At 43.1% G+C, this 24,514-nt stretch overlaps 2 long non-coding RNA genes across 2 annotated transcripts in view; one reads left to right on the top strand and one right to left on the bottom strand.

Moving 5' to 3' along the window:
* Positions 1 to 659: 659 nt before the first annotated feature.
* Positions 660 to 24,514, bottom strand: part of LOC119702171 — a 44,993-nt gene continuing 21,138 nt past the window's right edge. Inside the window, exons 2-3 of the long non-coding RNA XR_005257275.1 lie at positions 1,968 to 2,138; positions 660 to 1,013 (exon numbers count right to left, since the gene is read on the bottom strand). This is a non-coding gene — a long non-coding RNA (uncharacterized LOC119702171). The remainder of the gene's footprint in view (positions 1,014 to 1,967; positions 2,139 to 24,514) is intronic.
* On the top strand, positions 14,530 to 15,440 carry LOC119702172. The gene is made up of 2 exons (XR_005257276.1): positions 14,530 to 14,659; positions 14,955 to 15,440. It is a non-coding gene; the product is annotated as an uncharacterized LOC119702172 (long non-coding RNA).

The following is a 24,514-nucleotide window of genomic DNA, read 5'->3' as shown; positions in this document are numbered from 1 at the left end:
CTCACCTGAGAAAAGAGAAATCCCTCCCAATCTACCTGCTCACCTGAGAAAAGAGAAATCCCTCTCACTGTCCCCTGCTCACCTGAGAAAAGATGAGAAATCCCTCCCAGTCTACCTGCTCACCTAAGAAAAGAGAAATCCCTCCTGCTAGACAATGCTCACCTAAGAAAAGATGAGAAATCCCTTTCACTCTACCTGCTCACCTGAGAAAAGAGAAATCCCTCCTGCTATCTGCTGCTCACCTGAGAAAAGAGAAATCCCTCTCACTATCCCCTGCTCACCTGAGAAAAGATGAGAAATCCCTCCCAGTATCCGTTGCTCACCTGAGAAAAGATGAGAAATCCCTTTCACTCTACCTGCTCACCTGAGAAAAGAGAAATCCCTCCTGCTATCTGCTGCTCACCTGAGAAAAGAGAAATCCCTCTCACTATCCCCTGCTCACCTGAGAGAAGATGAGAAATCCCTCCCAGTATCCGTTGCTCACCTGAGAAAAGATGAGAAATCCCTCCCAATCTACCTGCTCACCTGAGAAAAGAGAAATCCCTCTCACTGTCCCCTGCTCACCTGAGAAAAGATGAGAAATACCTCCTGCTATCTGCTGCTCACCTGAGAAAAGAGAAATCCCTCCCAATCTACCTGCTCACCTGAGAAAAGATGAGAAATCCCTCCTGCTATCTGCTGCTCACCTGAGAAAAGAGAAATCCCTCCCAATCTACCTGCTCACCTGAGAAAAGATAAATCCCTCCCACTCTCTGCTCTATCTGTGCTCGTGGGTCAAAATATTTCAGTCCGGCTGCTCCGAGTTCAGCATCTCGCTGCTTATCAGCACATCTGAAGGAGGCTGGCAGAACCCCCGAGATCCCGGGGAGGCAGGAACCCGAAATCCCTCTCCTCTTCCCTCTCTCCTCCTTCCTTCCCTCTCCTCCCTTTCTGTGCGATTGTTATTCCCAATTCCTGAAGTGCCTGGGTCAAGGCAGGTGTTGTGCTCCACACCTGCAGCAGAGAAGGAGGAGCTGGGGGGGAAAAGGAAAAGCAGGCAGAGGTTTGGGGGATGTTTTGCCGCTTGGGGGAATGGATTGTGCCCCACAGCAGAGACCCAAGGCCTCTGGGAGCTGCTCTCAGAGAATCATGGAGCAATTGATGACCTTAAAGATAATCTAATTCCAACCCCTTCCACTATCTCAGGTTGCTCAGAGCCCCATCCAAGCTGGCCTTGAACACTTCCAGGGATGGGGCAACCACAGCTTCCCTGGGAAACCTCATCCTCTCCCTCCAAATCTTATTTTTTTTGTGTATCCAGGAGTTTGTAGGACTGACATAACTGGCCTCAGGCAGAGAACAGGAGGAGAATCCCTCATTTCATCATGTGAAATCACAAATTCATCACTTACGGGAGAGATTTGGACTCCTCAGGTCCGAGCCCTCCCCCAGGACAGACAGTGCAGCAAAAAAATTCCTTTGAATAAATTTTCAGCTTTTGTGATGCTGAATTCACACACTTCATATTTTTCCCTAGACATGAAATATTTGTCATTGTTAAGAAGGCATGGGTTTTAGTTTATAGGCATGTTCTCCTGGACAATCCCAAAAGGGAAGCTTTGCTTCTTGAAATGTTGCAAAGGAAAATGCTTCCAGGACTTGGCCTTTGAACTAAGTTCTGCTTCATTTAACTGCTGAATTTGACAGCAGTAGAGCTCCTAATTTCTTTATGGAATGAAATACTTTCACTTCTGATCAACACAGGCTAAATGTATTTGCAACATTGCAGGATACTCCCTGGAAGAGTTATTATTGTTATATTAGACCTAAATAAGCAGAATAATTATGGATTTCTGGGGGACAACGACAGATCATGTTCCAATTAGGCAGAATACAATGGGAATATTGAACCATTGCTGTTACTGTGGATGCAGCTCAACATCCAGAACACAAATATCAGCCCCTCAAGTCTCAAGAATGTTTCTTACCAAGATCAGCGTCTAAAATTAGAGAGGACAACCTCAAGTCAGACTCTGAGCCATCCCACTGGATCGAGCATATTTAACAGGAATAATCAAACAGGGGTAGCATTTCAATCATCCAGTACTCAGCCTCTTACATGTAGAGATGGAATCTGAACACTTACTAGAGTCTTCATTCTGTCAATAAAAGAAAACACAGTCTGTGAGTTAAAACAGCACAGGCAGATGGGAACTTCTGTGTGTGGAAGGAATACAGCAATTTATCCATCCACTGCTAAAGGCTCCAGGCAAGATATTTAGCACACATTGACTGAAAATGAATGGGCAGTAGCTTTTAGCAGTTTCTCTGTTTTCACCATTCTTGCAATTTTAACTGCTCTTGATAAACCAGCACAATAAGAGACAGCTAATCTCTTATGCCACCATAATTCCTATATGAAGGCAGTGTTTACTAATCCTGAATAATTCCAGATTTACACCGCTCTGATTGAGACTGGTTTCTGGCCCTGAAACTTTATACAAGGCAAGTAATTACATCCGTGAGCACGTAAGTACCAGAAACACCAGAACCTTTGATTTTTCAGAAACCCCTATCATTCAAACTGATTAAGACATGTGTCTCAATTTACTGGTTTGAGGTTTTCCAGTTGCATTCCCTAACTCTCCCTCTCTTCTATATTACTCCTTCCTGCTTCCCTCACTCCTTCCGAGTGAGAAAATATGCCTTTTAGGCCTTTCAAAACAGCTGAAACTCAGACCTAAAGCTCCATTCCCATCTCAATCCCATGAACCAAGCTGCTTGCACTGTTTCAGCAGCTAATTAACAATGAATGCCTGCCTTTGGAGACTGGGTGAAGCAGGGTGGGGATAGAAGATGAAGAAGGCTGAGGACAGACATAACAAGAATGGGGAGGGAGCAAAGTGGGTAGCTTATCAAATTCCACAAATACCAGACATGGAGAGGTGTTGATTTGTTGCTGGGAAAACCCTGTTTGTTTATGGAGTTTAATCACCTGTTTTATGTTTGTTGTTTGAAACATATGGGAGAAAATGGGACTGTTTGGCCCCAGTGCACTGGAATAGGGTACAGTAAGAGTTGCACACAGGAATTTTGAGACACTGGTATGTGTAAATTAGAAGAGCTCAGATCATTAACAGCTCAGGCTCCTGCTCAGGCTGTGTGAAGGAGGTACCAAAGAATGCGCCCAAGGTTGACAGGCAGAAGAAAAATCTCCCGTTTGTGATCCATAAAATAAACATAATTTTTGGAGGTGAGGTGAAGAAATTTGGAAAACAATGCATCCCACATAGCATCTGTCAGCAAGGCGCTGCCTGTCACATAGTTTGGGCTTCTTTTCCTTGTGCTGTGTCTCTTTTTGTTTTCTTTTTCTTTTTGAAGCAGCAGCCAGACTGAGTGGGCAAGACCAGAGCTCTGCATTGTTCTAAAAGAAGCATCAGTTGACATCCTGTTTCTGACCAACTCCACTGCTTGGGTTGCTTGTGGCAGAGATTTTTGCATCCTTTGTGCTCTGCCCACGGGGACAGGACTTGTGTGCCCCATATATGAGCAGGGCTGCTGGGCTGCAAAAGGACTCTCCTCATTTAATATTTCAACACATCTGGTTCAACCCGTCTTGGTTAAAGCACAGTCTTGACAAGGTCCTGGTCCAGCAAATCACCCAGCCAAATCTCACCCTCTGAGCTCTATTGGAATTCAGCTTCCTTCTCAGTAATTTGGGGATGCTGCTGCCCCTCTCCAGTAAGGAAAACACGCAAAGAAGCACTTTTGTCTCTATATTTTCACCATAAACATCTGTAAAGTCTCTCCATTGTATATTTTTCAATTTTTTTTTCTCAGATAAAATGCTCACAAATAACCCTGTGGAAAAGGAACTGTGACTTCATCTAACACTGATTGCTTGAAACAGCTTTTTTTGTTTATATGTAAACACTTCTTAGTTAGAGCTTAACTTGTAGCCTGTAGGGTTCAGGGACCCCTCTATATGTGCAGCTGCTAACACAGATATTTCCTTCTCCACCTGTAGATGGAAAATTGACAATTAAAAAAAAACAACAAATATCTATGAAATACAAGATTTTCTAAGAATCTCAGCTTTCATTCACCATTGAAAGGAAATTATTTAGCCTCGGTGTTGCCATAAAAAACATGGTCCACATTCACTGAAAGGCTAACTCAACATCCATCCTTTTAATTTTTTCTTTTCTAAATATTGAATTGGTAAGTCAACCCCCTTATTCCAGACAGTCTGATTAATGAAATTTGCATGTTTGGGGGGTGGCTGCACTAGATTAATTAAAACAAAAATAGAACACAGCCCCTCCATCGGACAAGGTCTTAGAAAGTTCATGCCATTCATAAATTGTTCCCAATTCCTACAGCAAATGAGTGTTTGTTGTTTTGTTAAGAAGGGAGGAAAACACCAGCAGCATCACTTAAATGATGTGGCCCATGTTGCTGACATGTTCTGGTCATGGCTGTAGCTTCTGTGAAGTCGGAATGATTGATGGTGGAGGCTACAGCCTGTCCCATGAGCTCTGGGGGTGTGTTCGTGTGGGCAGGGCCAGAGGCATCACACATAATAACAGCAGGGTTTGTGAACCTAAATTTTAACCCCCAGCCTTGGATTTAGCCACTGTAAATTTTATGAGTTGCTTTTCAGAGGCTGGAATCCAAGTCAGATTTTTCCAAATTTGTAATTTTTTTTTTTTTTTTGGTTATTACTATTATTTCTTGTCACCTAGACTTGCAGAGATTACAGACTTTGGGACAAGACCAGTGTGAGGGGTTTCTGACCAGAAATAGGGTTTTTCCACAGGCCAAAGGTTCCTTGTGAAATGAACTTGTGTCCTTGCACAGCCTCTGAACAAGGCAGCAGGGCAGAGTCACCACTCCTTGGAGACAGCTCTTTATCTTTATTCTGCCTGCACATGGGTGATAACGCTGGTGGTTGGATTTCATACAACATCTTCTCAATTTAAAACCAGTGTGGTGCTCAGAGTCTTGGCCTTTCAGCTCTGGTCTAGAAACAGCTCCTGGTAAATTATCAAAGGCATATAAATGATGTGGGAGTGTAAATTCTATTTTTCCAAAGGGATTTACACATATATTAGGAATATATGAACTTAGCAGACTTAGGCAATAAATCTAATTGATTTCAGGAAGGTTCCTGGTATTTTTGATATTTTCAAAGTGCAGCCCTTTGTTAGATGGGCTGCACCAGTTCTTGTTTCCCTCATCATCACAATGAAATTCATCTTGACTATCTGCCATGATCTAAAACGTGCTAGAATTCAATCAGCAAAAATAGAGCAGTGGCAGTCACAGCTGATGTCTAACTTGCTTTCTCCTCCCACTGAACCTACATTTCTGTATTTTTTTCCCATGAGCACAAAAGAAGCTGGGTTCACCACCAGAATGAATGGTGTTGCCTGTGGTGCAGGTTGAGTGGGACCATGAAACATTTGCTTTTATTTGTCTCATTTTCTCTGACTCTAACACTAAAGCTCTGCAAGATGAGACCATTCTCTGGGAACTCCAACTCCATTTTCATGAAGATCAGCTGAGTTGTATCAATGTCTTCAGGTTAATTATAAGACTGGTAATCCAGACCAACTCTTTTTTTTGCTGAAACTCTTAAGTCCAGCATCAGCTGGGGCTGACCATGAAGTGGCTTCCCTGAATCAAAGTTTCACTCTATGTGCACCAACATAAAGTTACTAAAAGTCAGTGGTGAGTGACTCCATGAGGCAATGTCCTTCTGAGATCAGCCAACTTCTGCTGTCCAGCGTGTTCTCCAGCGGGCTGGGCTGGATCTGTCACGAGCACCCAGAGTGAAAAATTCCATTGGGATTCCAAGGCTCGTGTTTTCAAACACGTGGAGGAGGTGGCCCCTTTTCTGGAGCACTTGTCTTCATGCAGCCCCCTGAGCCAAGAGCCACTCATACCCCAAGGGCAGGAGGAGAGCCAGACTCAGCTGCAATTTTGGCTCTAGGGGTAAATGCTCACTCCCCTTCTCTGGAGGAGCCGAGCGATTGCCAATAATTAAGGCTCTGAAAAGCAATTCCCCCTTCTCTAGAGAGCATAACCCCTTGCCACCAGTAATTAAATATCCCTGGTGTCTGTGGTTTCGCCAGCACAGCCCTCCAGCTCTGTGTTCCTGCTCCTCATCCCTTGCTCTGTGGTCACACCATGCCACTCCCACTGCTCCGCCAGTACAGCCATGGATGCATCTGTGCAATGAACTGGAGCAGGGAATAAGTCCAGCCCAAAAATAGCCTGGCAGAGAAACACTTCGTTTTTTATGTGTCTTCCTCCAAATTGGATCAAATTCCTGATCCGTTTCACAGCAGAGCCACAAACCAATACTCCAGGAGAACCGAGGGGCCCGTGCCCTGCAGGAGGGAGGATGAAACAAGCAGTAGGAAAAGGCTGGAAAGGGAATACCAGAAGCTAGAACTGGTGTTGAAGACTTAATCTTGTGAAACCACAGCCTCACTCTTCCAGCCAGGAAAAAGTCAGCAGCTGCTGACCAGCACTGTTTTTTCAAACACTTCAGAGCCCCCTTTGAACTCTTTTGTGGCCCAGGGGGGATTGCAGCCCACAGCCAGGGAAACTCTGCTCTAGGCTGGCCATTCAGTCTTGGTGCACTGGGACCAAGCTTTCCAAGGAGCAGAAATTTCCCTGACTGTTGGCCCATGCAGACTGTCTGCTGGGGAACATGCCTCTTTCCACCCACCCTGGTGAGAAATCATGAGAATCCTGATGGGGGAAAATGTAAGAGGTCAAATATAGCTCTGGTTAGAAAATGATCTTCCCCCACAACATGTCTTGAAAAGAAGAGCTCAAAAAAAAAAAATGCTTTCCTTAGCAGAGTTATAGCAAAAAATTAGTTTCGAACACATTGTAATGGCAAAATATTGCACTCAGAACAATAAATCATTTCTTAAGGAAAACTTTCAATTTTAAACGTGTTGGCCAGCCATATTTAAAACAACACTGAAAAAGAGAGATCTTGTTTTGAATTGTTTGCCAGTAATGTACAAAAACTTCCTGAGATTCATAAGGAAGTGGAATGATCTATGACTCATAAGGAAAACATGAATTGCTTCTTTTTATTTTAGAGTATAAATGCAAAGATCTGTGCAAGAACAAGGAGCTAAATAAATGTTTGGCTTGTTAGTAGCAGATATTTCATCCACTTTGAAACCTGAATACTGCTTTTCTGAAGGAAAACAGACTCTGCTGCAGGACAGGGTCTCAAATTATCGATAGGAATATTCATACACATCCAGTCGCTGGGACAAAGAGACAGGCAAAAATGAATCCCAGATTCTTGGAAAGTCTTGCATATTTTACAGAAAAAATTAAAGCCATGCTGTTTAAGGAACATTGTTTAATAATATTCTTTCTTTCTGCCACACTGTGTTCTTTGAGTTCCTTTGTTATTCAGTGTTCACATTCAGGGCAGATATTTAAGTGTGTGCATAATACCAAGCAAATGTCTCAGTGCTATTGACTTTAAAGTTCTGAAGTTAAGATCATATTTTAGTGGTTTCCTGAGCAGGATTTACATTTTTTTTTCCTTGAGCCATGACCTTTAGCTTGAAGCTTTTTGAGACTTTTTGCTATGGTAGTGCTGATCTTGGTTTAGACCTATAAAACAAATTATAGGTTCAAATTAGCCAAAGGTTGTCCCCTCCAGGACGTGCCATTCCTCAGTACAAGTAAATTAAAAGAATAGTCAAGTTTTCTAAATGAATTTCACATACTTTTTAAAGTAACATCATTAGCCATTTGTTCTCAAGAGTATTTCTGTTTCTCTAGGCATTCTCTTTCTTAAAATGAGGGGTTTATTTGATTTCTTCCCACTAGCATGTAAGAATATGCTTAAACTCAAACTGGATGGCATCGGATCCCAATTTGAAGTGGCCAGAGTTCATCTGGACTTGACTCAGTGTCAAAATAACAAGGCTTCTATCCCAAAAGAAAGACTCAGATTTGGCCAAATCCACCGGGCAATATTCCAGGCAATGCCCAAAAACATTGTAGTTTGTAAAGAAAACATCCTGCATCTCTCCAAGGACTCCAGCAAGCACTCTGTAGTCTTCCAGTGCTCCATGAACCACAGCTTGGGAGACAAGAGGGTGGTGTGGTTTATCTGACTCTGTTGATCTATTCCAATTGAGGGGGAAAATGTGCCGTTAGTTAGATTACATTAATGCAGCTCTTATAGTTAATTTACTGAGGAAATTTCCCTTTACATCTGCTTTATTTTCCCCTTTGTAGTTTCCTTTTTTTTCCTTTCCTTTTCCTTTCAAGCTCTCATTCTTTGGGGAATGAGGAGATCTCCTGCAAGGAGAAGAGGGAACCCGGTAAATACCTCATTATCTCCAAGGTCTCTGTTGATTTAGACTTCCAGCCAGAGAAATGGAGTTCAGTTCATCTCTGACTGAACTGACACTGCAGATAACCCCAGCACATCCATCTCAAATTGTCAGCTCAAGACAAATTGCCTTCTCTCCAGGATACTCTCTTTCACTGATTACCTACTACTCAAATTAAATGCCATCTGACTTCTGAGAGCCTTTTGTTTGTCAGATTCCACTGGATTATGCAAAAAAACGATGGGGGGAGAATCTGGTATGTTTGAAGTCTTGAGAACAGAGTGCACAAGCCCTGCTTCCTCATCCAGCTTTGGAGGAAGAGCTGGGCTTTTCCTAATCTGTTTGCCACCCCACTGTATAGTAAACTTTACTGTCAGTAAGAAAGATAAAACCTAACAGCCTTCTGAATAATGCCTTAAAGCAATAGGATACTGTGAAATCCTAATGTTTGGTGGCAAGTATTTCACACAACCGGATTTCTAAAAGCCCAGGTTTTAGTTCATTTAAATATTTCATTTAAATATTTCACTTAATTCCTTTGTTTTAATGTGTGAAACCAAAAAAAAAAAAAAAAAAAAAAAAGGGTCAGGAAGTACTTCAGTGGAGGAACTAGTAATTGCAGTCATGTTTACGTAAAATTTTCTCTCAAAGACTTTTGGGCTTTTTACTTCCTTCAACTCTAATTGTCTGGCCTACCATTTTCAGTGTATTCACCTCAGGCTGTTTTACACATTTGTTTTTTTTTGTTGAAACTTTCCTATTTTCCAAAATGAGATAAGAGAGGGGAAAAACCCCAACATTTAGATGTTTTGCAGAGAAGCACTTTCAAGAAACCCACGCTTGAGAGAAAGGACTTAAATTGTACAGGTCGGGGGCTGCCTTTTGCCCTTAGTGTTGAGATTGAAGATTAGAACCTCTCAAATGGAGAGCCCTGTCAGCAGGAAACTGGGAAATAATTAAATCCCCTGGTGAGGCAGCACCCCACGAAAAGGTGCAATCCTAGGTGTACTCAAAGACAAGATCACTGTATGATACCAAATTAGGGAGTAAAATTTAAGACTTGTGATGCAATTTTTTTTCCCCCCAAACAATTATTTTGGGGGAAAAAAAACCTATAAATGCCATTTCTGTATAAAGCAGCTCAAAATAAGACAAGCTCCAATTTAGAAGACACTCTTTCCATGTTGGAATATTTGTCCTTGTAGAAGTAGAGTTCTTAGCATTGGCTGGTTGAAGGTGAAAATTAATCTTTTTTGTTTTGAAATTATTACAGAAAAGCAGAGGTACACCAATCTGTCCTAATAAGCTGCCTACAGAAGCACCACATTCATTCAGTTCACTCCCTCTCCTATTTTTTTTTTTCCTGGTATGCTGAAATGTTTTCCTTAAATGTAGCTTTGAAGGTTCCCACTTTGTTAGAGAATGAAAGCTCCTGCTGGGAGCATCTCTGGAGGTGGGACAGTGATCAATAGTCACACCTTGCCTGTGCCAGGCTGATAGAGCTTCAGACAAGTGGGGAGAGGAGGAATGGCTCTGCAGAGGCACGGGGGACTTTATTTCACATAAATACAGCAGCAGAACTGACAGGCCCTCCCCTCACCCTGCTCTGACTCCAGTGTGCCTCTCCCAGAGTCCCCAGCACAGCCCAACTCACTCCTATCCTTCCTCTGGCTCCATGAATTCCTTTCTGCTGAGTGGCACGGCTTGGACAGGATGGACAGAGAGCATCCTCACCCAAAGCAGAGTCCTGCTCATTGGCCAGAGAGCTCCCCTGGGAGGTAGGACTTGAGCTCGAGTCCCCTGGGACAGGGGAAGAAACTGAGCCCTGACCTCTACACAGAGATCAGCAGCCGTGGGTCCCCGGCATGTCCCATGTCATGCATTTCCCAGGGCTCTTGTGGCTTTGGAGGTCCAGCCTGCTGCTGAGCCAGTCCTCCCGAACAGCCCCTTTGCTTCTGCATCCAGCCTCACCCTGCCGGGTCCCTTCTGGCCGCCGAGAGCTCACATTCCTGGTGTCCCCTGCTTGCATTAATGAGCCTCCTTCCTGTCCTGCTTCTTTGCTCCCACTGGCAGGAAAAGGAGGGAGCAAAACAGGCATTCTCCTTAAAACTGCTTTGCTTTAAGTGCTGAACTCCTGGTCCTTCCACAGACCCCCTTCCCCCCTTGGCCACTTTGCTGCTGGAGGCGTCCTTTCCATGGCAAAGACAGAGTTGTCCTCATGGAGTGCTTCTCCTGTGAGGGTGGGACACTGACTGGAAAGCCATGGGGAGCTGGAATCCTGCCCTGAGTGTATCGACAACAGGAGTTTTTAAGGATTCTCTGGCTACACACGACCATGGCAACAGGGTGGGACACCAACTGGAGCACAGCTATCCCTCCTGGCAGACTTTGGGGGATGCAGGCTCTGCCTTTTCCAGGAGGGGCTGGCTCCCTGTTCCAAGCACAGCTATTCCAATTATGGCTCTTCCAGGCTCAGTGGACTCCAGAAAACACTCCTCATGGGCCAGATGTCTTTGCTCAGGAGGCTCGAGGAAGGTTTGAAGGTGCTCGAGGAAGGTATGGGAAGTGATATGAGGAAGGACAACGCAGAAATGGATTTTTGAGCCAGATGCAGTTGGAAAGAATTTTCCAAGAATTTTCCAGCTATGTAACTTCGAAGAATTTGGAAAGAATAACCACCCAAAGACATTCCATCCCCGGGACCTTTCACTACTAGATAGTGATCAAGCATTCTGCAGAGAACAATCCTGCACTGGCATGAATGTGCCTCGATGACCTCAGGAGTCCTTTGGTCCTTTAATTGCAAAAACTTGTTACAATAAAAAAAGACAACAATGTTGTGCATGATAAAAGGGGCATTTGCAACTAAAAGGAGTATTTCCACACTAAGAAACTGGTTGGGTATCCAACAGACAGTAAATATTGAAAACTGCACCACTGTGAGAAAGAGCAAAGAAGATAGTGATTAAAAAAAAAAAAAAAAGAAAAAAAAAGGAGCAGCAAGTTTTCAAAGGCAAAGTTCTCATCTCTGTGTGAGATTGCAGGTGTGAAAAGACAGGGATGGAGCCATCGCACCTATTAACATTGCCAGGCACTAATGAACTGGCTTGCCAGCTTGCTGCTGAAATTCATGCCTAGCCATCACAATGAGAGAAAATGCTTGAAATTAATTGCAATCCAGTGGCTGTTTGTTCAGATTGGCTCTATTTGCTAGGACAGCTTGGGGCATTGGGTCCAAGCTCTGAACACACTACATGTTTCCATTTATACTAGGAAAAAAGAGAAGTTTGTATTACTGAGCAGTTCTGAGCTCCACAGTGAAAGCACCTTGTTTTTCTGCCCTAGAAAAACAAGCCAACCTTATTTACATAAAATAAAAAAAATCTGAATCTAAGTGCAAGCGAGATGCATGCAAAGCACTTGGGCAGCAACTCCCAGCAGTGCAGGAAATGCAGATTAACGCTACATTCTGCTGCATTTAGCCCATTGATCTGCATTTCCACCTCTATCCAGTGTTGCAGGATAAATTCCCGTTCAGATTTCCCTCAGAGGCTCTGGGAGTTGTGCAGTTCAATACTGAAAAAAAATGACTGCAAAATCAAATTCAGCTCAAAAGACAGAACTGTGCAAACCAGAGGAAATTCTTCTGTTTCTCCTAAGCCCAGCCACTGCATTTAGCATCTAATTTCAAAAGATGTGGAGATACGCTTTGGACTTTTCCAAAATGCCACAGAAAAGGGTTTTTTTTTCCTTTTTGAAAACCCTGCTTTTGCTCTTTGCTTGTGTCTGGTCATTTCTTTGACATATGAAGACTAGGTCCATGAACTCAAGCAGCCTAAGCAGCTGTTTAAAGTTAAGCACAAAGCTATGAATATTTATTTTGAAGTACTATTCCACAGCATAATGAAATCAACGTCCCCCAAACCCAGTAGCAGGCAACTGACTGTCTTCCAGTTCTGTCAAAAATATCAGCATTTTGGGATTTGGGATGAAACAAAATTGTGAAAAAAGCACATTTTCTTTCAGCTTGCTTTGTCAGATGAAATGTTTTTCCAGCCATATCTCATCCATTAGATAAGTTCCTGAGTTTGGGATTTCTCAAGCTCCAAATAAAAAACTGCAGCCTAGAGAGGGAAACCTCAACTTTGCCTTTGTCAGGGTTTGCTCCTCTCCTGTGGGGAGGCACGGGGAGTAAGGATGAACATTGCTCAGCCAGCCACTTCCACTGACATTCCATGTTTCTTTGTAGTTTGCTGACCACTTTAGAAGGAGAATCATCATCCAAATCCCAGCTTTCCTTTCTCTGCACTCCAAGATTTACATTTCTCCTGGCTCTCCTTCGCTTTCTGTTTTTTTAAAAAATAATAAATTATTGTTTCTCTCTTTCTACTTCTCTGGCTGTGCAGAGGATCCAGCAATGTTTTTACATTTGCTTGAAGGCTGCTCAGCTGCTGCCCAGCTGAAGGCATTGTTTTGGCCATTTCTGCCATATCTCACTTTTCCCTGATTCAGTTTTCCACAAAGTGCCAACAAAAGGAATCCAGCAAGCAATTCTTAAATGACAATTGTTCAACCACTACGTCTGCCAACTGTGTTGTCCAAGAGAAACCTCATTTCTACATGACAGCTGTTGTTCAAAAATTATTAAATAATGCCTCATATTAGCAGGTAGCAGGACAAATCCTAATTTCCCGTTTGTAATCAATGTATGCAATAAATTTAATTAATAAATGTGTGATTTTGATTGGTCATGGATGTCACACAGCTAGAGAATAGGTATTCCCCAGGCTATTTATCTGAAAGTGGTTGTGAAAACAGAGACATATCTTGCCCAAAGTTATGCACAAGGTGTGAGAAAAGAAATAAAGCAGCAGAAGCCTCTGGTCCTGCACTCCGTGGATTTCTGTTATTCTACTCAAATCCACAGGTGATCTGACAGGGGCCAGAGAGGTGATAATTTTTCTAGCATTTGGGGCAGAGTTTCTTTGTGTTTCTAACCATAACTCATGAGGAATGTTCCCTCTTGCAAATAAATCTGGTTTCTGGTTTGCTTATGTCCTTGAAAATTTGGCCCCAAACATTTTATTTCAATGAGAAATGGGGGGGTTGCAGGTGGTTTGTAATCCAAGATTTATTAAAACAAAAATCATGGTTATGTCAAGCAGGAAGATAATAATGGCAAAGGTGTGGCAGAGGTGTGTTGCTCAGCTATTCAAAAATCTGGCGTATTGAAGTACTCCAGGGAAAATCCATGACACAAATAAGATCAGTACACACTTTCCCAAAGGTCTGCAGATGAAATAAAGGCACTGCTTGAAGGTGAAATTAAAATCAGAACATGCACTAACAGAACAGTTTGGTAGCTGTCACTTTGGCAGTGACAGAATATCATCTCTGATGGCCTCACTGAATTTGAAACAAGCAACTTTCAAGGAAAAAAAAAACCACCCTCAAAGGAAATGTAGGAGAGAACAACTTCCTTTAGGTCAGTCTGACATTGCTGTCCTACTAATGGGAAAACATTCCCAGCAAGGAATGGACTTTCTAGTCTTGTGAAGGTTCATAGTCAGAACAAACAGAGAAGAAACTGTGGGTAATGGACAACCATGAGCACCCTTGTCTGTCCTACAGGAAGTTTTTAATTTTTATCCAATCGTTTTATACACAGAAAGATGTATTAAAAGGCATTACCTTTGCTAATGCACCCGGGTTCTTCCAAGGAATACAAACACAAATTTAGAAGGCTGTTTTACCAGCTGTCTTCAAGGGCTGGCATTATCCTCAGCCTGACCTGAGAGGTTTCAGGAGGTGGCTCTCAAGACCACAGAATGATTTATCACAGTAAGAGCAGGAAAATTTATAGTCAGCATCATATTTTGAAGCTTGCTTTTACCAAGACTCACAGACTGTAAAATGTAAAAAGCACGATCAGGGGGCTGGGAGGACTCAAAAGCGAGTGCCGGGCTCTGCTGGCAATGCCAGTGGAGATCAGACTGCGGGAGTACATGCCAAAGGGACAAAATCTCCATCCCTAAATACTGTAGCCGGGCAGGAAAGGAGTCATTGACATTCCAGAGGAGGCCGGGTTAATGAGTACCACACCTGATTAGCGTCTCAAAGCTCCACAACAAAGATCTTTCCTCGCACCCTCGGAGGATGCGGTGGGACCCAGGGGTGCCGCCCCTTGTGCCGGCGGTGTGGCACCGGGGCCGGCGAGAACCAGCTCTGCCGTGGAGATTTAATAGGGAAATCGGCGGCTGCCGTGTCCACGTGGATACATCTCATTAGAAGAGGTAAAGGCTCACGGGGATCACCCTTTTTTAAAATGCAGACGGAGCGCCGCCGCCGCCCCCTTTGCGGAGGGTGGGTGCGCTCCCGTCTCCGTTTGGCTCGGCTGGGTGACCCGGCTGCCGGGCATTCCCAATGCATTCCCAATGCATTCCCAATGCATTCCCAGGCATTCCCCGGCTGCCAGGCTCCGGGTACACCTTCGAGCCGCAAGGCTTCCCTGCCAGCCAAGAAAAGGGCAATTTACGCTTCTCCCTGGGAAAAAAAAGCCCCAATCGCTGCTTCTCCCCCTCCTCGCAGGCTCTCGCTGAAATCTGCATGGAAGTGTCAAGGAAAGGAATGAAATCCATCGTGACTCCGGGCTGCCCAGCAGGAGCAAACCCTGGATCCGAGAGGAATTTCCTCTTTCCTCGGGGCTCCTGGAGCTTCTGTGTGTGTGCCTGCGAGGAGAGGAAGGAAAACTTCCCTCTGCCGCGCCCCGAGCGATGCTGAACGCTTGGTTTGTGCGCTCCCAAGCCACAAACACGTGAAGCAATGTTGGTATTCTCTAATGGTACCAAGTTTCCCTGGAAGGAGGTGAAAACATAACCCCAAATTCAGCGCTGACTTCTGGTCTGTGAAAGAGAGAGGTGGACCAGATATCTGCAACCGTTCAAAGTGCTTGCAGATCCGTGGATGACAGACCTTCAGGTTTAGCTATTTTAGCTATTCTTGGCCTCCTCTGTAACCTTTTTGCCTTTCCCAGGTACTTCCCAGCACCTTGTAGCTATTAGGCAAGCAAAGCAAAAAAAAAAAAAGGCAAAAAAAAAAAGAAAAGAAAAAAAAAAGCGAGTTTAAAGGACAACAATCTAATCCTTTCCAGCGCATGTATCTGTCTCATTAAAGCATTCTCCCGGAGTGGTGTAATGATACATCAAATGGAATCCATTTCAAGGTAAAATGAGTGCTGCTGATGGCTAACACACTGCTCCCCAGGCCTGGCTTACACCCCAGCCCCAGTGCAGCCTAGCACTGAAGTAGATTAAATATCAACTCGGGTCACGTTCTCATGGCCCAGGCACAAGTGCCAACATTCTTCCAATTATTCAAGGCCAAAGAAAGAGCAACCTGCCTGACAGAGCTGTGACACAGCTTGATTAGATTTAGCTTAGAAGCCTGCCGAAAAGGATACTGTGGTATTTAACTTAGATGGAGAAAGGAATGGCCTCTCTCTGTTTAAATGAACTGAGGAGGGGGGGAGGAAGAGAAGAAAAAAGAAAAACAGTAAAAAAAAAAGAAAAAAAAAAAGAAGAACATTCTGTAATGAGGGAGAGCATGTTTTAAATTTAAATTTATTGTTTTTTCATAATACAGCCAGCATGTCCCACATATGAAAACCAGCTTAATTATAAAAGGTGGCTTTGCACACCCTGTATTTAAATAATAGCTTTTTGCAGGCTGCACAGAAATCTTTCAGACCAAATAATTTTATCTTCCAGTTAGAGTAAATCACCTTGGATAAAAAGGGCTCTAGCTGGCAAACAGGACAGAAAAGCATGGACAGAAACTGAGTAAACACTGACATTTCAAACAGAAATAGTAACAGGAGTTTGGGTAGGAGAACACACAACTCCAAAGATCAAATTATCCAAGTGATTTGGCTGTGACTTTAAAGTCCAGGGAAAAAGGCAATGTGTGCTCTGTGATTGAGCCCTGAGTTTCACATCTAATCTGACTGACAGGAATTCCAGGAGCGTGGCAAGGCAGTGGGGCTGGGATGCTGATTTCAGCCAGAAGAATGCTGCTGCTCCATCCCCTGACATTCCTCAGAGGCCTGCTGTCCAAGCATTAGTCAGAGCCCAAAAGAGTCTTTATTAGGGCAAGTTGACACATTTTTCCATCAGAAATTAATCTAATTAAAAAAAAAAAAGAGAGAAGGAGGTAGCTGAACATAAAAACCACACAAGCAAATTGTTTGGAAGGAGAAAGTATCTTTTTCTCCCACCAAAACCCATTCACCTATCACACTCCCTCGTGTCTCTTCTGGAGAGCTTAGGAAACACTTTTCACCCTGGGTATTTTATGAGGCATTGCTGTATTCCAGAATAGGATTAGTGTGCTCATTCTGGAGATTTGTGCAGGGCATGATTATTTTTATAATAATGCCTACTGCTGCTGGACGAGAAGCAGAATGTGGACAATTCAATAAAAATATCAAGAGACTGCTTGTAATCACTTGCACACATTCTTTGCAGAGATCCTGGCTGAGGAGGCAATAACTCATGCAGCTGGTGGACAATACCGAGTTTTAAGTGGCCTCAGTATTTAGGACTCTCTACCCACCTAATTTGCACCATAATTTAACTGTAGTGGTGCAGTTGCCTTATCCTGCCCAGAAAGAGAAAACATAAAATGTGTTCTGTATGACTGGAATTCATGAGCAATCAGAGAAATATCAACCTCATGACTCTGGTTAGAGGAAAAAGAAAAGGAAAAATATTACAGGGATCCAAAATTATGACACCAAGTTATAAACTACACAGGGGCCAGAGGAAATAAAATAATATGTATATATGGGTGTAAACCCCAGTCTCTAAATTCTGATATCTACATTCCAGAATGCTGCTCAATCAGTTGAATGCTGGCGTGAGAAAAGTATCTGTGTAACAAGAAATTAATGAAATTTTCAGTCAAGTGCTTTTAAAATTATATATGAATCTTTATAGGCAAAAGGATTAAAGTTTTGTGTTGAACACTTTTTCAAATATTGGTTTTATTTGGAAAATACAGATTATTTCTCTCACAGTTTATCAAGACAGGATACTTCAAATTTTTATTTTGCATAAAATTTTCACTTGGATCTTCAGTTACATTCTATTTAAAAAAAAAAATAAAATGGAATTCTCCAAATGAGATGTCTCATTAGGTCTGAAATGCTTTTCCCCTCCCATTTTTTGCCTGTAAGCTGATTTCATTCCACCCAATTCCCTCCTCTCCTTTTTTCCCCACTTTTGGTCCTTACAGAAGATGTATTTGCACAGCTGGACCCGTAAGGCACATATATTTAGATTTTATTAGCATGATGCTGGCACAAAAATTCTATTAAAAGTAGCTTTTTAAGTTTTGGGTTATTCTAAACAGGTATTTAACCACCAGCAAAGGGGCAGAAATCACACCAGGTGCTTGTGAAGTGAGTGTTCATGTATTCTCTTCCTAATTGCTGAATGGTTTGATCAGCTTGGGTACTTGGGTAAGAGAGTTTATCACCCTCTACCAGCCCTGTCCCACATCAGCTTATGGAAGGGGCCGTTTCATGATGAATTTACCATATCTCTCTATGCCTAAAGGCTCCTGTGTGCCTTTCAAAAGTATTCTGAATTTTGGATTTTTAATGTTCTCTCTCTCTCTTTTTGACACCACAAATTTCCCCCCATCCCCCAGGTTTTACCTGGCTCAGTTGACTTCCATAATTCATTTACATTTTGGGCTGGAACCCAATAAAGGTTTTCATTTTGACATAAAGACAGTCCAGACAATTGAAAATAGATGGCATTGGACCTGGAATCAGAGCCACTGCATTTAAAAACAGAGCCTAGAAGCACCCATTGGGCTTTTAGTTTTTGTTTGGTTTTTTTTTTGTTTGTTTGTTTCTTTGGTTGGGCATTGTTGTTGTGTTTTTGTTTGTTTGTTTGTTTATTGGTTTTTTGTTTGGTTTTTTTTCTGGAAATAGGAAAAGAAAGTTCCTCCTCAGCATTCTGTATCAGTCTCTTCATTTTGAGAGGGTTACTGTGACCCACGGAGGTTTTAATCTCCACTTTGCCTTTCCTTCTTTTAAGGAGAAGTTAATTTTGGCCCTCTGACTACAGGATTTTTTTTTAAATTTTTTTTTTTTAACACAAGAGTCATGTGGAATGTGGCACTAACTAAGCATCCACCTGGGAGAAGCAAACACCTTGCACCTCCAGTGCAGCCACAGGAAGCCACTGGTGGGACAGAGGTTTGTTCTGGTGCTGCAGGCTCCCTGTGAAGGCAGCAGCCCCACTGACACAAACCCATTTTCTCCTCTTCATTCAAGCAGAAGAGCCCACAAGTTCTGTCCTTGGGAGAATAAAATCCCCTCCCTGCCTCTGCCCTGTCCCAGGGCCACTGGAGTAATTTTTGACAAAAGGAACGTTTCTAAAATGTCACAGAAAGGGCATCCTGCTCTCATCCCCTGCTCCTGTCAGCACCTGGCACCCTGATGGAAACAAACCCACATCAAACTTGCGTGTCATGTTAGGAAGCTGCAGAAATTATCAATTGCCTTAGAAATATCACCCAATTTCCACAAGTAGTGTTTTATCTATTAACTGAGAAATAAACAGCAGGCCCAACAAACACAAATGATCCATTCTGACCAAATGAGATCATTCATCTGAAAATGGGTAGCATAATCAAGGCCTTCATTTCCCATGTGGCATCCTGATCCACATTTCAACTTGTCAAACAGGCTGGGAAAACCACAGTGGAACCTTGGGCATCCTGGGTGCAGTATCAGCTCCAGCATCAATCAGATAATCAGATAACTTTTATGAAATGAAAGTTATTTCATGTCCACTACTGCTCCTGGCAGTATCAGTTCTATAAACAATTATTTCAGAGAGCTTTGTTTTAATTTAGTGCTGTAGCACAGAGATTATCGAGTGCCTAAACCCTCAACTTTCTTTCTGGTCTCCAAAGGTGCAGCCAACTGCATTTGAAAGATGAGGTACTCAAGAAGGAATTGGTAGGGATGGGTGTAAACCTACATCTGATTGATGTGCAGTGTAACTCAGGCTTCCAAAAAATCACTCATATTCTTCAGAGGGAAAAAAAAAATGGATCTGAAGTTCTGTTCTGGTTGCAATTTTAGCAGAAATTTAAATTTCTAGTTTGAAATGCAAACTTTCCCGAATGCTGTATGACTGCAGGCTGTTGCTGTTTTGGACCCTTTCTTAATTTAAATGATTTCTTGAGGTACCCAGGGAAACGAGAATCAGCAAAAAGAAAGTTTAGAGAAGACACCTGACACACCTTCTGGCAAGCAGTCGAAACACTTGTAAAATTATAACAAAAGTGTGAGAAATCAAAACAGCCAAAAGCTGACAGAGGATGTAACAGCTCCGGTGGCAGGAGTTGCAAGCAGGTTGGGATCCATCCTCCCAGCTCCCATTTGACCCCAAACTGATCACTACCCTAGAGCAGCAGCCAGTTTTCTGGAGTTTCTCTTTACCCACTTCACACCCACCTCATTCCCAACTACTTTAAGCCCAGCACGAGTCCCTTCAAGCTGGCTTTAAACTGGAAAAAATTTGGGGGGATAAAATACATCAGATGGAAGAAAACTGAGCTGGTGAAGCTGCAGGGATAGAAAGCTGCCAACATAAGGCCTAGGAGGGATGCAGGGGCAGTCTTTGTCTCAGGGAAGGGGCAGTGGCCATGGTGGCAGCTGATGACAGCCCTTTGGACCCTGGCATTTGCCACAGTGCAGAAGAAATCTGAGTGGAATGTTTACAAACCAGAAAATGTTTAAGGGAAACCTCAGACCAAGAAGCGGACTGGTTTTAATGGCTTTGCTGTTGATATGCAGGCAAATGACTTGAAGAGAGCATGTGCTCTGCTGCCACGTGTCTGCTGTGTACATTTACTGGGAGCTGTCCCCACGAGCAGGGGCTGGATTTTTGGATTTTAACTTCTGAAAATCCTGACAGAAAATTCACAGGAAAATGTTTGCAAGAGCTAATGTAACATTATTTGCTTTTGTGCCACACCACTGCTCCAAAATCAAAGACATTTAAAGTTCTTAAAAATAGGAATTTGCCCAAGCAGTGTTGAATTGGGTGAATTTAAATCCCCATGAGTTAAGTAAGACCTTTGCAGTAGAAGCCCTTTTTTCACCCCCTACTTCTTACCTATTTAAAACAGAATTAAAGTAGGGCTATGAATTAGTCTTTGAAAGGGTAAATAATCTTTACAATGACAGGAAGGCATATTAGAATAATAATAATAATAGTAATAATATTAATAATAGTAATAGTAATAGTAATAATAACAACAATACAATAATAATAAAAAATAAGGTCCAGATCATGAGGATCTTATATCTCTGAGGAAAATTCAGAATCAGATTTCTAAAGTCAATGCAACTACATCTGTTGAAAGAAGGTCTCCAAGGCAAAAGGAGTTGGAAGTCTGGCCTGAAACTATCCGAGTGATAGAAGTAGTGCTGCAGTAACACAGCCCACTGCCATCCCCTCTCTTATCTCTCAGTGATGCTTTACCCGTGAGGATCCTAATTAACTTCAGTTCTGTGGAATGAAGTACCACAGAATAAGGGGATCCAGGTCTCCCCCAGTGCTGGCAGTGAGGTGAAGAACGGGATGTTTGACAGAAATGTCCCCACCCACACACTCTGCTCCCTTTTTTTCAGCTCCTTGCATGCTGTGGTCCAGGGAGGGATATCCGGGCAAGATCACATTGTGTGCTCAAGGATTGAGGTCAGTGGGAGTTGGCACCTGAGGCAGAGCTGCCTTCCTTCCATCAGGACCTTGCCACATTTCTGTCTCACTGCAGAATTCCAGGCCGTGGAGGAGTCCCCATGGGAGTAGTTCCATGCTTCCATGGAGCTGCCTATATGGAATCACAGAGTCGTCAGGGTTGGAAGGGACCTCTGGAGATTATCCAGCCCAACCCTTCTGTCAAGGCAAGTTACACAGAAACACATCCAGGTGGGTTTGGAATATCTGCAGAAGCACTCCAAGTCCACGTGGCCCAGCATTGTCACCTAAAAGAAGCCCTTCTGTCCTTCCCCATCTGCTCATTCCTTCTCCTGAGCAGCATTTCTTCATCCTGGCACAAGCCAGTGCACAGGTAAAACAGATTAGGAAACTTGATCTGGCTGAAAACAAACACGGCAGGAAAAAAATGTCAAAAAATGTCCATTTGCAGCCAAATTGATTCTCTGAATTATTTCACTGTGTAGTCACTGAACCAGTCATGCTCTGCCAGCTGAAGAGATGAAGTGCTATCGAGTGAGAACAGCCCAGGGGACAGGAAAGGATGAGAAAATTCCTCTGGTGTGGTTGCAGTGATGAAAAGTTCCTTTCCCCCTTCTGCAGAGTTCCTGGTTATACCCCCAGGGCACTGCCAGTGTTCCAGGGACTGAGATTCCTCAGGACATGACAAAAGTAATCTCTGCTGCTGGGGGTGATGGAAGAGGAGAGTATAAACCAGATGAGGAAATTCTGCCAACCTCAGCCAGCCTTGTTGTTTCCAGATGCAATATTCTGTGACACAAATTGTGTGCAGCCACACTTCTTCAGAAATTTCTGCAGAGTTGCCTGCATTTTTCTGTGGCAGGAGCCGTGTCACAGTTCCCTTCAAATCTTTACAGTACAACCTCTCTCCCTTTGAATTCTGCCACTATCATTGCTCGTGTCTGTCCTCCAGCACTTCAGTGTATTCACCACCTGGCTCTCTTACACTTATTTCAGAGCTGCTAAGCAGCTAGAAATTCCCTAGAAGGGATTTGAGCTGGAGAAATGCCAGGAGTCATGGCAATAAAATAAAAATAACAACAAAAACAACAGGGTATTATAGATGTTCAACACTATTCAGACTCAGAATCTTGGGGTGTGAACTGTGGCAACAGTTTGGGAGCCGCCTGCACAGTCTAAAGCAACCCTACAAAAACTGTGTGTAATGCAATAAAATGGTTATTCTTATTAGCTGATGTAACAGCATAGGGATCTCTGCCAAGAGCTATGGACCTTACATGTGGTCCTTTGATAAATATCTTTGTATGCACTTGGTATGAACAAAAGCATTACCATCTGTTTACCTTGCACTAATATACATCACATTTTTGCACAAATCCTGGCTTGTATTGCCTAAGCCAAAGCTAGGCACTGTATCCATCAGAACGGGTGACAAAGGTTTAAATCAAGCAGGCCGTGTTTCAGCACGTTATTCTCAAAACTAGGTCATGGGATAAATGTACTGCTGGAACACAGCTTTATACTAATTTTCCCAGTAAGATGCATCATAAATATTAACTGTCCTGAACACATACACACAGGCTCATGGCCTTGGCTCCGGGCCCTTTACATGGAAGCTGGGGAATGAGCGCTGACTTAAGGTAGGGAGAATGTGAGGAACTCTGAATTATCATCAGGAACAGAGCCTTTGCTTCCTCCAGCTCTTCCAGCTGAGCAGTAACACGGGAGCTGAGCACCACAGGGACTGGTCCCCCAACACCACTCTGGTGGGAGCAGCATTTTTGGGTGGCCCAGGACTTGCCCTCATGTGCTGCCCCTCCAGCAGCCCCAGTCAGAGTGGTGCTTTCACAAACTCACACAAACTTGCGCCTCTTCCCTATTTTCTGCCATTATGTGGGCTCAGGGCCTCCCCTCCTCCCCCAAACACTCCCCATTTCCTATATCTCCCAGCAGAGCTTCCAGCTTGCCCATGGCACCAGGAGCAGGTACCCCTGCACGGCGAGGCTGCAGCACCGCGGGAACTTCCAGAAACAAAAGTGTAGCAACATCTAATTATTTACAGCAGCGGTGCAAAGGAGGAGATTAAGATTATTTGTGATCATGGGTACGCATCTTTCTTTCCATTCTCATGGTATTTCCTGCCCGAGTGAAAGGAGGAAGAACCAGAAATCTACTGAGAATGTCTGTCTCTAAATTTTTTTTTTTCCCAGCCTCAAGAAGTATAGCCAATAATAACAGTATTCAGAGTGCTTTTCCCTGATAATTTTCGATGTGCCTCACGAGGAGGGATAAGAATAATGATCCTTATTTTATAGACTATAACACGACCAACAAAAGAGCCAAGAAAGGAACCCAGATAGCTTGCCCTTTCCTCTGGGCTTTGCTATTGTTTGAGGATTAGGACCCACACTCAGGATAACAGCTCAACCGCATGCCTGACTTCAAGCATTTGCTTAAGTCACATTGATTTAAGCACATGCTTAAAATTAGGCATATTCTTAAATATGTTTCCTAACCGTGGCTTAAATAACCATCCACTTCTGGGTGCATACTCAGATAAGACCAGATTTTATTAAACTCAGGAAGAGGAGGAAGAACAGACTGGGTGCAGCTGTTTTGCCCTGAAGTCATCCTGGTAGAGGTCCCCAGATTGAGGTTAAAAATTTGTAGTGTAGTGTTCTTAGTTATTGCCAAGAAAGTAAGCAAAGTTAATGTTATCTCACCAGAAAGAAAAAAAAAAACATGATGCCAAATGTCACCCAAATTGACTGAACTTTCAAAATCAACAGCATTTCCCAATGTTGCTTTCCCAGATTTCCCTGGGAGAATTACGAAACCTTGCTGCTGAAAGAAGAGAGGCAGCAAAAGAAATCTCAGCACAGGGCCAACTCCACCTGTGCCTCTGTGAAGCAGAGAAACCTCATGCTTAGTCCAATAACAAGTGTATTGCTATCATCCCACTGTGACAATATTTATCTAAAGTAGCATAACAAATTCTTTATATTTACCTACACTTAATGTTTCTCCTCTTCTGTTGCCTAATTTTGCTCTAAACATTACATACCTTATTTTCTTTTGATCTAACAGCCAGATATTTCTACATCTATCTTGATGAAGTACTCACAGAGGATTTTTATTGAGGATGGGTGAAATGTCTGAATTTAAAACTTCCAAAACCGTTTCACAAAGGAAAATCCTTCTCCCCATTTACTGTCCTGGAATTTTTAGACTGGGACACTCCAGTTTAAGGAAGTGATGACCCCGACCAAGACACTGCTTTACCCTCTGCCCATATGGAAAGAAAAGAATGTTTCACATTAGGGGTCTTTTTTTCCTCAGCTTAGCAGCCCAAATGTACTGGAGTTG

Source organism: Motacilla alba, chromosome 5, assembly GCF_015832195.1.
Source record: "Motacilla alba alba isolate MOTALB_02 chromosome 5, Motacilla_alba_V1.0_pri, whole genome shotgun sequence".
Lineage (NCBI taxonomy): Eukaryota > Metazoa > Chordata > Aves > Passeriformes > Motacillidae > Motacilla > Motacilla alba.
Note: the sequence above shows the minus strand (reverse complement) of the source record. Positions and strands in the feature narration are given on the sequence as shown.